General features: G+C 38.4%; 1 protein-coding gene across 3 annotated transcripts in view; it reads right to left on the bottom strand.

Annotated features, from left to right (window-relative positions):
* zic4 (zic family member 4) overlaps positions 1-8,020 on the bottom strand; it is a 108,102-nt gene extending 100,082 nt beyond the window's left edge. For 2 of the 3 annotated variants that reach the window (XR_013280889.1, XR_013280888.1), the window contains exons 1-3: positions 7,866-8,020; positions 7,496-7,548; positions 6,501-6,551 (exon numbers count right to left, since the gene is read on the bottom strand). The gene's annotated coding sequence lies outside the window, so the exon portion shown is untranslated. The remainder of the gene's footprint in view (positions 1-6,500; positions 6,552-7,495; positions 7,549-7,865) is intronic. The other variant, XR_013280890.1, reaches the window with a different exon arrangement.
* Positions 8,021-13,582: the final 5,562 nt, after the last annotated feature.

A 13,582-nucleotide genomic window follows, 5' to 3' on the forward strand; every position in this document is an offset into this window, starting at 1 on the left:
AGGAAAAGGTCAGCGGGAGAGCCTGAAATAATCTCTCGACCTATTACGAGCATCAGGTCAAGTCAACTCCGTGTCCCAGAAAATGTTGCAACCACGCTGGGGCCTGATGACGAAAAAGCGCTTTTAAAAGATATGAGGATGGCCTATTTAGTCGTCTCTAAAATATATTGGAACAGACTGTTTACACTTCTTGCCAGTAATGAAGCAGTGTTTACAGTATACACTATGCTCAAGTTCAAAGGTTATAAAGAGGTTAAAAACAAAACAGATGGCTTACATATCCATCCACCCATTTTGACGACAAAAAATGCACACACGAAAAATGAAACCTAATCTTGTGGGGCCCACCACAATTTAGTGCATTAGCAGCCAGTTTTTCCCCAACATCGAAAACCACACCTTATTGACACGTGACACGCCAGTTAAAAAAACAAACAAAAACAAAACACAATGAAGAGAGAATGGGGGTCTCGTGTATTTACGTCTGTCGAGCAGAGAGGAAATTTCATCCAAGAGAAGACTGAGGGTAGCAATGCAGAACTGTAGTCGAGAGGAGATCGCAGAATTTATTACTGTAATATCAGTTAAGCTCAAATTGGCATGTGTTTGTGCAGTTAAAATCTTATAGTAATGAATCTACTCGACAAGCAGTGTTCTGAGTACAGAATTTGCATGTTAGCTGAAGTGGTGTACACATACAGTTTGTCATCCAAGTGAACACCAAGATATTTGTATGTACGTACACGTCCCACGTCCTGTCCGCATATGTTGATTGGCTGAAAAATGTTCTTATTCTTACCAAAATTAATAATCATTTCTTTGGTTTTGCTTATATTCAGAATAAGTGAGTTCTTCGTGTTCCAGTCACAGAAGGCAGTGACAAATCCCTCTACCCCCCCCCCCCCCCCCCGACAGTTCTTGACACAAGCGACAATGGCTGTGTCATCTGAGTACTTTTGAATGTGGCAGTTGTCCGAATGATGTTTGATATCAGCCGTGTAAAGAGAGAAAAGGAAAGGAGTATGCACAGTTCCCTGTGGAACACCAAGATTGCTCACAATAGAGTCCGAGGTAATGTTATTGCCCAACTTCACATACTGAATCCGGTCCTTGAGGTAGCTGTGTGTCCATGTAACTAATATTAAATTTGTGCAATAAGAGTTATGAAGCAAAATCTAGCCAGTTTTATCCATCTCAGGGGCGTCCATTTCACCACTTGCTGTCGACTGAAGATGACAGTACAATTACTCGGGGCTCAGACAATGACCACTCACAGATCACCTATTGTCTGAAGCTGAGCTGTGATTGGTTGTCGCCTGAGACCAAAGCAACTGTGATGTCATTTTTACTCGACAGCAAATGGCAAAATGGCCACATTCTGATATTGATAAAAACTCATATCCCAGAATACCATAGGGGGACTAGTGGAGCTGCATATAACATACTATTGTGAATTTTTTTTTTTTTTGTGGTTTGACTTCCACTTTAATGCATTCAGTGAGTGAAAATGGGAAAGAGTTGTGGCAGGACAACTTGACAAATTGACGGCTCAAAACTCACTGAGCATCCAACAATTCCTGGTCAAGCAGAACATCGTCGTACTGAACCAACATCCTCACTCGCCAGACTTGGCTCTGTGTGTGATTTTTTCCCCCCTCTTTCCCAAGCTCAAGAGCGTCATCAAGGGGACGACGTCAAGATGGATGATTGTGACGACGGAGCTGCGGAGGAACCCGGAAAAAATCCCTGCAGCAGTGCATGAAGGCGTAACAGAAGGTTGGTAAAGTGTGTTAGACTCCAGAGGGATTACATTGGAAGGGGGAAACTTGTGGTTTGTATTTGAAATAAATCTTTTCTGACATCAATCCTGCAATTTTTCGGACACCTCAAAAAGCGTCTGCTGTACTCCAGAAAACCACCACAGTGCACCACACGTAACAATCTCTCTACACATGATTGCAAGACTGGACTGCTTGTGTTGCAAGATTACAAAAAACATTACTGATTACTTCCCAAACTCGGAAGACCAAGAAGTAGCCAAGTCAACCATGGTTAGCTAGGCCAAAAAATCCATAGGAGGACACACAGTTTCATCAGGCTGAAGTGAAAAATCTCTCTCGTCAAGAAGTCAAATAAATATTCTGCCTCGATTTGTTTTACATATACAACATGAGTAAAAAGTTGCCGACGTAGGTCATTAGTCGGATGATTGGCTTGTCAAAGAGTGAGGAAAAACGCTCCAAATAAATCTGTCAAATGTGTTGCCGCGCAAGATGATAAACGCATGACATAACATCGCCAGCATGGCGCGAGTCACCCTCTATCCCCGAGGACAAGCTTGTTTATGTGCTCCGGAGGGCCCCGCGGCTATTGACTTAGCTGGGCCTCCCCTGCAGAGGCTGAGAGGAAGAGGCCATAAGATATTGGCATACACCCACGGGAATCAGAGACACTGTGCGACTTTATTTTCGCACGTACTCGTACTATGCTGTGACGCTGCAAGCGGAAACTAAGGGGTGCTGAGGAAATTGCAAGCTGCAGACTGTGGGATATCACACTGCAAAAACATGGTATGCTAATATTAGCTTGCGCTTATGTTGCCATTTGTACTGTAGCCTCAAATATTACGACATAATTGAAGGGGCTAAGGCCAGCAAGAAAGTAGTTGTGTGATACATACTTGCTCGACAGCATTAAAAAAATTTAAAAAATTAAATAAAAAAAATAAATAAATAAATAAAAAATCTGATTTCATCTTGAATGGAGCACAAGCTTATTTTTCTCATCTAATAAAAGACAAATGCATGCATTTTTCCATGTTAAAGCCGTTAGGGAATGACAATAACGCACACCACAAGAGCATACGACCCTACAAGGACAAAAACATACGAGTCAAAATAATTGAAAACTTCAGTTCAAGAACCACTTGATTAGATTAACATTTGTTTGTTTACCCTCGCCTTATAATGGCTGTCATGTGTACTTAAAAGATAAATGTCTTTCATAAAAGCCTGTCAAATAACAAGGGACTTCCTGTTCGAAGGCAACAAAAGCCACCGACGCCGTGATGCATGACAATTTGCTGTGGTTTCAATTCAACATAGCCACTGCTGAATCTCAAAGCGGTTGAGAAAAGTATCAAACTTGTCATTTTCAAAAAGATGCAATACCGTACTTCATAACCTGTACGTGCAGATTTTCCCATCCTTGCTTTTGTGTAGATTTAAAAGGTTAACCTTGGGGAGGCCTGACCTAAACAATGTGACTCTTCGGAGGCCCATCACGGCTCTTCCCACCACCAGTCTCCCCCCAACATTAACCATCTCGGGGGGCGCTTCCTGTTTGTGTAAAACATTTGTTGTCTTTCGCATATCTGCAACGCAGATGAGTGTTCTGCGGCAACATCTTTTAGGGATCAGACATTTCCATGACGCGACAGGGGGGAACAAATAATCTATTAGTCTCCATCAGGCATGGACAAACTTTACCGTGCTTTGTTAAGAACAAAATGTATTCTTTTATTTCGTTATTTGCTAACTATGCATTTTAGAGTGTACAATACATGAAAAATTGTTACATTTACCATTTTTTTTTAGCTAAAAATACGAATTAACTAATGTTAAAATAGTTTATTTTTAAAATTATGTTGGTATTTCAAAAAATTAATCATTTAAAAGTCATTAAATGTATATAATTGGCGTTGGGCAGCACAATTTCAGAATTTTTTTTTTTTCTCTTAAAAAATCTATAGTATTGTTCAGTCCCCAGATATGGGTGTAATTTTTACAAATTGACCAAACGTGCACTCTTTGATGCCTCAATGTTAAAAGTGATGATTTTGGAGGTACAAAGTTGTATAGAATTATTTTTAAATATTGAACCCATATGTAAAACTGAATATTTTTACGATATTTTGTATTTAATTATTTACAATAAATTGCCAAATTGTTTATGTCAAACTGTTCAGCTTAAATTTTTATTTTATTGAGAAAATATGAACCATTTTTAAATGGGAAATTATGTTTAAAAAAAAAAAGTGTTTATTTTAATATTGTTTGCAATAAGTAATTTCTGAAAGTTAAAATTAGTCGTAAAATGTTTATTGTACTAAAATTTATTTGCAATAAATAAGACATTTTTTTTTATTGCAATCTGTTAAGATTTTAAGGGAATAAAAAAATAAATCAATGTGGTAAATGTTCGAGAATTTTTGATATCATAAATGCTAATTGTGCCTTTAGCTGGTACAAGATTTTAATCTCTTGAACATACATAAAGCGGTGGAACCTCCGTCATCCCGTCTCGGAAGAACAGATTGAGTCACACTAATCATAAAGGTAGTGACGCCAACAAATATTGTCTAAGCCTTGACTGCCCCTGAGGGTCGCAGTCCAGTCCGTCCTTGAGACGTGCACTGCCCAAAGACAAAACATGAGCATTGTTCAACACGGGACTGGACGCTGGTACCGGCACAGCATTGTTGCCCGGTCTATTCTATACATTTTTGTTTGTTGTGTCTGGCAAACGCAGACGTTACAGCGGAAACGTTGAAGTTGAGAACAATCCAATTTGTGACACTCGTCAACCTACAAAGCATTATATATTCACCTTATCAACTATATAGGCAAAAGAGACATTACGTGATATGTCCGTCACATGCTTTCCTCAAAATACCCCAAGGATCAAGAACAACAGTGTCGAAGCCAGCCCATTCTCACGCAAGTGAGCAACTGTATAGCCCACCCCAAACGAACTGTCGGGCCAATAACAACCAATAGTACTTGATCATGCATTGTGTTTGGTTAAGCCTATTGTTCATAAATACAAAGTAAACATTTACTGAACAAGGCATACGTTTCACTCAAATCTAACACATCACAGCCTCTCCACGTTGTCAGCTGTACGACAGTGGGTGGTCTTCTCAAGCACTTGTGCTCTCTCCAAGGTATGCCACTAACTGAATTTCTTCAGATGTTTAATCAAATCGCTCATGTTGAATGGGCGAGGCTTCAACTCTCCACTTGGCAATTTTGCAGCGCATAATTCGTCAGCTTTAGTGTTGTCATTCTAGCTTTAAGTATTGCCACGCAGTATAAATGCCTGTGAGTATTGTTATAGCATCATTGTGCCATTTGTATTTTACACCACAACACTGATGCTCATGTATTAACCTGACTATGGCATTTCATAATGTGTATGCATTATGCCCGCGAACTATTTTTAATAAAAATCTGTTTGAATAAATGTGTGTAATTCAATTTATTTTGTGTTGTTTTAAAGTAAAATTCACCGAGGAGTGGCAATAACCATGTTAAAAAGCAAGCACATCTTTTTAAAAAACTGTTTGCTAACTGTCAACCTGCACACATCACGAGAGAATAGTGATGACAGGTAGATTGGTATCAGTGTCATAGTATCGGAGCATTTTTTTTTCCCCACGTATGAGTTTGATGCTTAAAAAAAAAAAAAAGAAAAAAGAAAAAAAAAAAGCACTAAATACTGTACAGGGCATGAAAGCCATTGACGTGTTTTCTAGAAGTTGGGGGCGACCATACAATTTTTTTTGTAAGTAATGTTGGTCAAGTTTAAAAAAAAAACCTTTTGGGGAACTGTAATATCAAACATTAAATATTTTAAAGAAAAGGTTAATGGAGTCACTAAATGTCTTTCAGGAGCAATGAAACATTTTTTAAAGTATTGTTACATTGGGTATTATGATTATGAATTCATATCGAGTTGGGGTGATGTTTACACTAGATTGTGTTCATCTAATAAAGTCTGGGAATTGAATATTAAAAACAAATAATGTTTGGAATTCAGTCAAAGTCCAACAAATGTTACATAACACATGAAAATGGGAGAAATGGTTACAACATTTGGACATTTGGCTGGAAAAGGCGGCAGTGCACATATAAAAACATTATTCCAATGTCAAGCACGTGCGGCTATGTGTAGACAAGACTTATCCTAAACTTACCTCCCAAAAAAAAAAAAAAAAAAAAAAAAAAGGGGGGGGGGGGGCGGGGGGGGGGCGGTAAACTATGCAACTTAACATGTGGCAGTGGTAAAACAGGGAATATGTCCAGCAAGAATAACATTTTTTAAGCGTTTAGAAACAATACCCATAATCATAGCAATACCATTTTAAGAATTTCTCAGGCAGAGGTACAGCAAAGCAGTAAAACAATTTAGTCAGCAAGAGGGCTGGGCGAGTAGCCCAATTGATTTGACAGGACTTTTTATATATTTATATATATATATATATATATATATATATATATATATATTTTTTTTTTTTTTTTAAGCAAACTTTCAACTTGAGGTATGTGTTTCTAAACTGCAAATGCTTTGCTGAGGTTGCCTTGTCTGTAAAATTCGACAAACCAAGTATAACAAGTGTAATTCCTACTTGTGTGTATGACCAGCTGAGTAATGACATTTGACAGCTCGTTTTAGGTTACAGCGTTTGAAAAATTAATTTATAAAAGGACTGTGCATACCTGTTTTGACTGTGATATTTTTCCAAGGCGAAGCACTTATTTTCGCATCATCTGTAAAGAGAAAAAAAAAAAAATGTATGCCACTTTTGTCAAGAGTTGATGCTAGAAAAAAAATAAACGCATTATATGGGGGAAAATTGCTTCAATGCTTTTATGGTATCAAGTTTTCCTGATGGTCATATCACCCTGCCCCAGACAGCTGGTTTAAAAAAAAAAACAAAAAAAAAAAAAACTCGAGTCTACACCAATACTATACATGGCCACAGTTTTAACTGGGCACGAAATGAAGGGAAAATGAAATGGACCAAAAATGTGTAGGAATGTCTCTTTTCTAAAACTACAGCAGGAGAATACTGTCTGGGCCGAATAGCACTCTTTAGGTGCTCAATTATGGAAAAAAATAATGATCACGATTATTTGAGCAATAATTGAAATCATGATTATTTTATAATATTTTTTTTTTTGGTACAAAACAAGAAAATGTTTCAGCATTAAAAAATATTAACACCAATTAAAAAAAAATAGAAACACTCTAATTATGTAAGATACATAGTGTTTGTATTTAATATGTATATTATTTATGTTAGCAAAGACTTGAAGTTGTAATGCATGTGCATTGCAAGACGGCACTTTTTTTTTTTTAAATAAAATTATTTGAAATACTCTAATTTTGCAAGTTATTTTTGAATGGAAAAAAGTATTAAATTGGTTATTTTAAAATTAATAAAAGTTGCAACTGTGTAAATTTAAACAACTCAAAAATGTGTGTCAATAATCTTTTTTTTTACGATTATGCTGATTTTGTAATTGTAGAGGGTAATAATTGAAATTGTAATTGAATTTCCATTAATTGCACAGCCCTCCAACCATATTAAAAATATTTTAAAAAAACAATGCTACCTTTTCAGCATTTTGAAAAAGCACACAAAAATCATAAGCGTTAATAGATGCAACAATTTAGTCAGGATACAAAAACATTAGAAGCACAAACTGACCTGCTGGAATACTGTAGCGATGCCGCAGGCTAGCTGGTAGTTCAGCCACACTCCTAATGGCATAAGTTGGAGGGAAAACAGCACAGTGTTTTCATCACTAGCCATAAACTTATGTGTAGCGTGCTAATTATACTTTTCAGATATTCATGTCACTCAACAATAATAATAATAATAAATAAACGTGTCACTAAAATAAAATGGAAGAGTGCACACAATGAACGGGGCAAAATTAGCAACAAGTGAAGCTCATTAAGTTAAACAAGCCTCAATCAACACCAGCTGTCCGGTCGCTCATATTTCACAAAAAATATGGCCATTGACCAACTCAATCTTAAACAAAATAGAGAATTAAATAAGTAAGAATTCCTACCTTGGAAGTGAAGGAGGCCGAGAACGTGTTCCAGAATATCACTCACTCAAGTTTACATCACTTAAGCCACGCATGGTCTCCATGTCGGGGAAGTGAACCCCACCAACGGGCACCGGAGGAAAGTTACGGTTCCACTGCTCCACCTGGAGCCCCGCCGGAAGCTCAATCAATGTCATTACAGGTGCGAAGTGACGTGAAGAGGTGCGTTGGATTTGTTGCACATGACAAGCGGTCAAGTCACTTGCGTGGACTCGTTTGCCACAAAGTTTGGCTTGTCTGGCAGCGGCAGTAGTACAGCAAAAATATAAATTAAAATGAATAAAATAGATTCCATTTTAATAAAAAAAAAAAAAAAAATAGACATACGGACATACGGAAAAATATTTTGATAGTAACATTTGGTTAATAGAGTTTAAGATTAGTTTTTCGAGCAATGAGGTAGTAAATCAATTAAAAATGTACCTAACTTAGCATTTTTGTATTCATCTGGCAAGACCCCACCATAGCTTCGCTCTGTGTTCACCATGCATTCCACCACCCACACCTTCCATTCAAGCTGTCGTCTTTGTTCTAGTTGCCACAAACAACTGGATCACTCACCATCAATTATTAGGAAAAAAAAATCACCTCATTCATTCCAATATCATTGATTAAAAAAAGTGTGATATGCTTTGCATGATCATTTCTTGGGCTATAAAGAATAACAAAAATATTTTATTGTGTTTAGTTTTTTTTATGCATTGCAAAAATAATTAATATATTTACAAGTCATTCTTTGTTAATGTATTGTTGTTACATTTCAGAGGTAAATGTTATGTTTCACTTAATTTGACAGAAATGAACTTCTCAGCCAACAAGAAAAAAAATTAAAACAGATGTAGAGTACAGAACATTTTTTTCCATCTACTCTGTCTAACCATAGAGCTTTACAAGCGGTTTTAAGACTAACTCCACAACAGTATCACACTTCTAATAATAACCTAATGTATGACTCATAGTGTCCTATACAGAATCTGAGGTAAAGGCATATGAATGCATATTGGGGAAGGGAAGGGGATGGGGCTTTGGAACAGAAGTACAAAATACACAGTTTAGTGAAAGCCACATTCATCAATAAAACACCAAACGATGAAGATATCAAACATCACTGATGCTGTAATGCAAAACTCAAATTGTGCAACGGCAACAAATGAGAAACACGTGTGAAAACAAAACATTACGTTTACAGTCAAGCACCTACGCTGAGGAACAACATGCGTGAGTAGGATTCTTTTTTGTTTGGAGGTGCATTTACTGGAGATGAGATGTTTTTTTGTGGCGGTGACACATCACAGGGTATCATCTTTCCTTCAGCAGGTGGCTGTGGGAAATGGTTTGGCATTTCGAAAAAGACGTCCGTAACTCCCCCCGCTGCTGGTAATCGGCGATTTGTTCGTCCGCCGCTTAAACGTGACTGCTGCTTATCATATTATAGGGATCTGATTAGCAAGAACATGGTCGCACCATGATCACAGCTCCAGGCGAGGAGCGCTCAAGGTTGAGTCTTGTCCTCTTCACCTGCTGAATGATTCGAGAAAACAATTTTTCAAATGCAAAGTTAAAGGAAAAAAATATTCTGAGGAGATAGTAAGCCTTTGATTTATTCATATTTCGTAATATGAACACGGGCAATAGAAATATGACTGGAAAAGCAGGAGAAGAAATTGATGGATGAAGTAAGAAATTGGGGATTTACCATTCAACTTGAATTTGTCTGGCAAAAGTCTGGTGACCGAGTTAAGGTCTTGCTTGAACTGACAAAAAAAAAAAACGGCCCTGGCATTTTGACTTCATCCCACCAGCCCAGCCCAACTTCTGCCTAACATCTAGTTCTGCCATTGATGTCTATTGATGATGGTTCAGTTTGCCATCTATATTTGAACTGAATTACAGGATTAGTCCCTCTAAATTGTGGGCCAGTCTCTTGGGGTAAAATGTAGGAAAATAATAATTAAAAACCACTGCATCTGCCCCAAAAAGAGGCCGGCCCACCAGGCATCTACCCTGTATTTCAGATGGCTAGTCCAGCTCTAGTCAAGATGAATGTTTGAATAAACTTTCGTTGTGTTTTAATTTCAGAGGTGTATTTTTCCTGATCAATTCAATCCAAAGTGAATCAGGTACACAAATACCGATTATCAAGTTGAATTTTAGCATTTCCCCCCCCCCCCCCCCCCCCCCCCCTTGGCCCCATTTCTAGATGACAGGAAAATATTATCTTTATCTGTTGGTCTGGGATGTGTTCAAAGTGATTTTGTTTCCTCAACTTAATGTTATGTTGCAGGTGCCTGAGTTGAAGCTGTCACAGGTTGATGTTTCACCTTGCAAACCTAAACTGAACATGTACTATCCATTTTAAAAATGAATAAGTAAATAAAATATCTTCTCACAATCTTTTCTTCACTCTCAAAACGTCGCCATCTGTTTCTGCTCGTACCCGAGGGGTGTAAATCAATGTTGTGAGCAGCGCTTGCTGTTGCAACAACATCCTGTCTCCTCTGAGAAGTATTTGTTTTGTGAAGAGCCCCTCTTGGAGATGCACTGCTCGATACATAAAGGACATCCTGAGCGCTCTCGCGGGTCAGATCCACATTGTTTGATAGCCCGGAGAACGTGCGCAGCGTCTAATGAGGGGCTTCTTCATTCGCGGGCGTAATGGAGGCGATACGAGGCTCCGGAGGTGTAAAAATGGCTCGGTTGCCGCGTTTCAGGCTGGACCTGACTAATGACAGGCATAAAGACTGAAGAGGCCTCGGGTACATGAACTGACAAACAGCTCTCCCATCTCGCTCCTTTTTGACCGGCCGTCACCTGTCGGCTTTGTAAAGCGATGACTCGGTCACACCTGAGCTCCCCAAAGTCACCTAGCCGGACCGTGACTTAAGCCCCCGTGCCCCCGAGTGTGTTTGTTTTTCCTTTCTTTCCGCGTTTGTCGATTGTGCTGCGGCCGCTGACGGACGCCTCATCCATCACGATCCATTTATGCCGCGGCCACTTTGGACGGTACGGCCCGAGCGTGAGGACAAATGTGACCCACTTCTCACCACCTGTTCGAAATTATAGAAAGAAAAGAATGCTGTTTAGCACTGATTGATGGATAAAATTTGCATCGGGAATACTTGAACCGTTTACCGTTTCTGTAAAAGCCATTTCAGCAACAAATCTGAAAAAAAAAAAAATGTTGGATGAATGAGTGACAACTGAATGTTTCTGGAAGAGTGGTCAGTGAGAGAAAGAACTTGGGTAAACAAACTGCCCAGTTCCACCCTTATAATAGCCCGTCTCGAATTGGCTATTAATACAGAGCGATGACAGAGCTTGTCACAATCACAGTGCTCGTCTCTTTCATGTGTGGTGTTTCGGCTGGGGCGGGGGGGAACAATGGATGAAAGATGGGCACAAGCGTGGACCAAGAGAGGTGGCGGAGATACTTAAAGCACTAGGGAGGGATGCGTATTTGGCATTCGGCCCTGGGTTAATGCCTCTTTTCCACTTGGCTCACTATTGATGCATGTCAAAAGCTGGTACAGAAAACCACCTCTATTCATGAAGAATAGGGACTCAGCCCTGCTACCAATGCCTAACTCAGATTGGAATATGTCATACCAAGAGGCGCTAGCCACTAGCTAGCTTGCAACTTAACAGGCTTGGGCCTAGTATCTAAGTTATGGCGAATGACCACTTATGTGAATGAAGGTGCTCAAGTTTTACGCAGTGTGATAGAATGGCGAAGTGCATCATCGTGCAACATTTTAGTCACAAAAGAGGGCAATTGAAATCATGACAAAAAAAAAGGCTTAACACCAAGGCTCAGGAACTTTAATTTAGAATCACATCGATTAATTCATTTTACAGGGTCCTGAACTCATCTGTTCCCAAAAATGTATAAATACATTCTATTTTAAATATTACCAGTGTCCCAAAAACATTTATGTATACTGTTTTTTTATGTTTTGTTTTGTTTTTTATATGCTAAAGCATACAGAAGGCTTTGATGCAGCCTCAGTCTAAACTGAAGAGAAGTGTTGAAGCAATGGTAGTTATTACAAAAACGGCCGGCAGATGGCAGCAGAGTATAAGAGATCAACCAAGGGCCATGTTGCAAAAAGCTGTTTCTCCACTGTTTAAAACAGATTTGTGAATAATGATGAAACTTATCTATACTCTAATGCTAATTGGTGCAAAATGACAACAGGAAAGAAATACACTTTTTTTTTTCCTGAGGAATGAAGAGACTCTAATCTTTCTTTTGGTACATTCCATTTTCTAGCAATAGAACACAATATTCTGTGGGCCTTGCAAAATCAGTCAAAGTCCAGTAAAACAGCCAGGAGTGAAAGGTGTTGCTTAAGTGAAAATGGCTGCAAGTGAAGGAGTTAACAACGAAAAGTTAGCAGTAGCACTAGCAGAACATGAGAGGCGTACTGGCTGGTCTGGCGATACTGCGACTATGGTAATATATTCTATGTCACCATAATAAACATGCCGAAACATATAGGGGAATCATCAAAACATGCGTTTTTTGTGTTTTTTTTTTACAATTTATTTTCTGTAGCATTTGACTTAATTTGGAGTGCAGCGAGTTACAGAAAGCAAGCAAATCTATTTATTCATTTATTTATTGAAGGAGATTGTAACAGCAAGTTCAAAATAAGTTGGGTAAGTTTACTCATACAAATCTATGCTAAATGCATGGGAATGTGAGAGGAAGCCAGATCCGACTGGTCGCCATTCAATCGCAGGGATAGACAAACAAGCGTTGACACAACCGGACAACTCAAATGTTTCCATGAACCGTACGTGCATGTTATTGGAAAGTGGGAGGAAGTCAGACCTGAGTGATCGCCAGTCAATCGCGGGGCACGTACACACAATCACCCACTCACACATATGGAAAATTTGAGTCTTCAATGAGTTTTGGGAAAATGGAGGGAAAGCCGCAGCATCTGGAGAAAATGAGTGCACGGGGAAGGTGCCAACTCCGCAAAGCAAGGCCAGATCTGAGATTCGGACCCGGAACTTCCGAGCTGTGACGCAAACATGCTCACCACTTAATCAGTTTGCTGACCTTACTCCTACAAAATTGTGACTCAATAGTCAGGTATGATTCAATAGGGGCAGGGCTATAACTGGAAATTGTCATTATAGTTTTTGTTTTTTTTTACATTTGTTTTTTTTTTAATATACAGTTAGATTTAATTCATTTTTAGAGTGGAATAGTTTTTTTTTTTTTTTTTTTTTTTTGGGGTGGGGCGCTTCAGTTTAGTTTAGTTTTTTATTAGTTTTAGTGTTAGATTTAGGGTTTTTTGTTTGTTTGTTTTTGTTTTTTTTTTAATATGGAGTATTATGTCAAGTATTGTGTAATAGAGAAATTGTCAATTCCCATATGACATTTCAACCATCCTTCTATACGGTCATACAGTAATATATACCGACCATTTAAAATAAACCCCGAAAGGTCAAAGATGAGAACAAATGACATTTTCTTAGGGATTTAGTTGTACTTTTCTAAACATAAAACGTACTATTTTTATTACGTTAACATATATATATTTTTTAGTTTTACCGGTAGTTATTTTGTGAGTTAGTTCTCTTATTATAATAACTAGTGTTGTTCCGATACCGATACTGGTATCGGCATTAAAACAGTGGTATCGGTATCAGTGACTACTCACAAG

Source organism: Festucalex cinctus, chromosome 20, assembly GCF_051991245.1.
Source record: "Festucalex cinctus isolate MCC-2025b chromosome 20, RoL_Fcin_1.0, whole genome shotgun sequence".
Taxonomy (NCBI): Eukaryota; Metazoa; Chordata; class Actinopteri; order Syngnathiformes; family Syngnathidae; genus Festucalex; species Festucalex cinctus.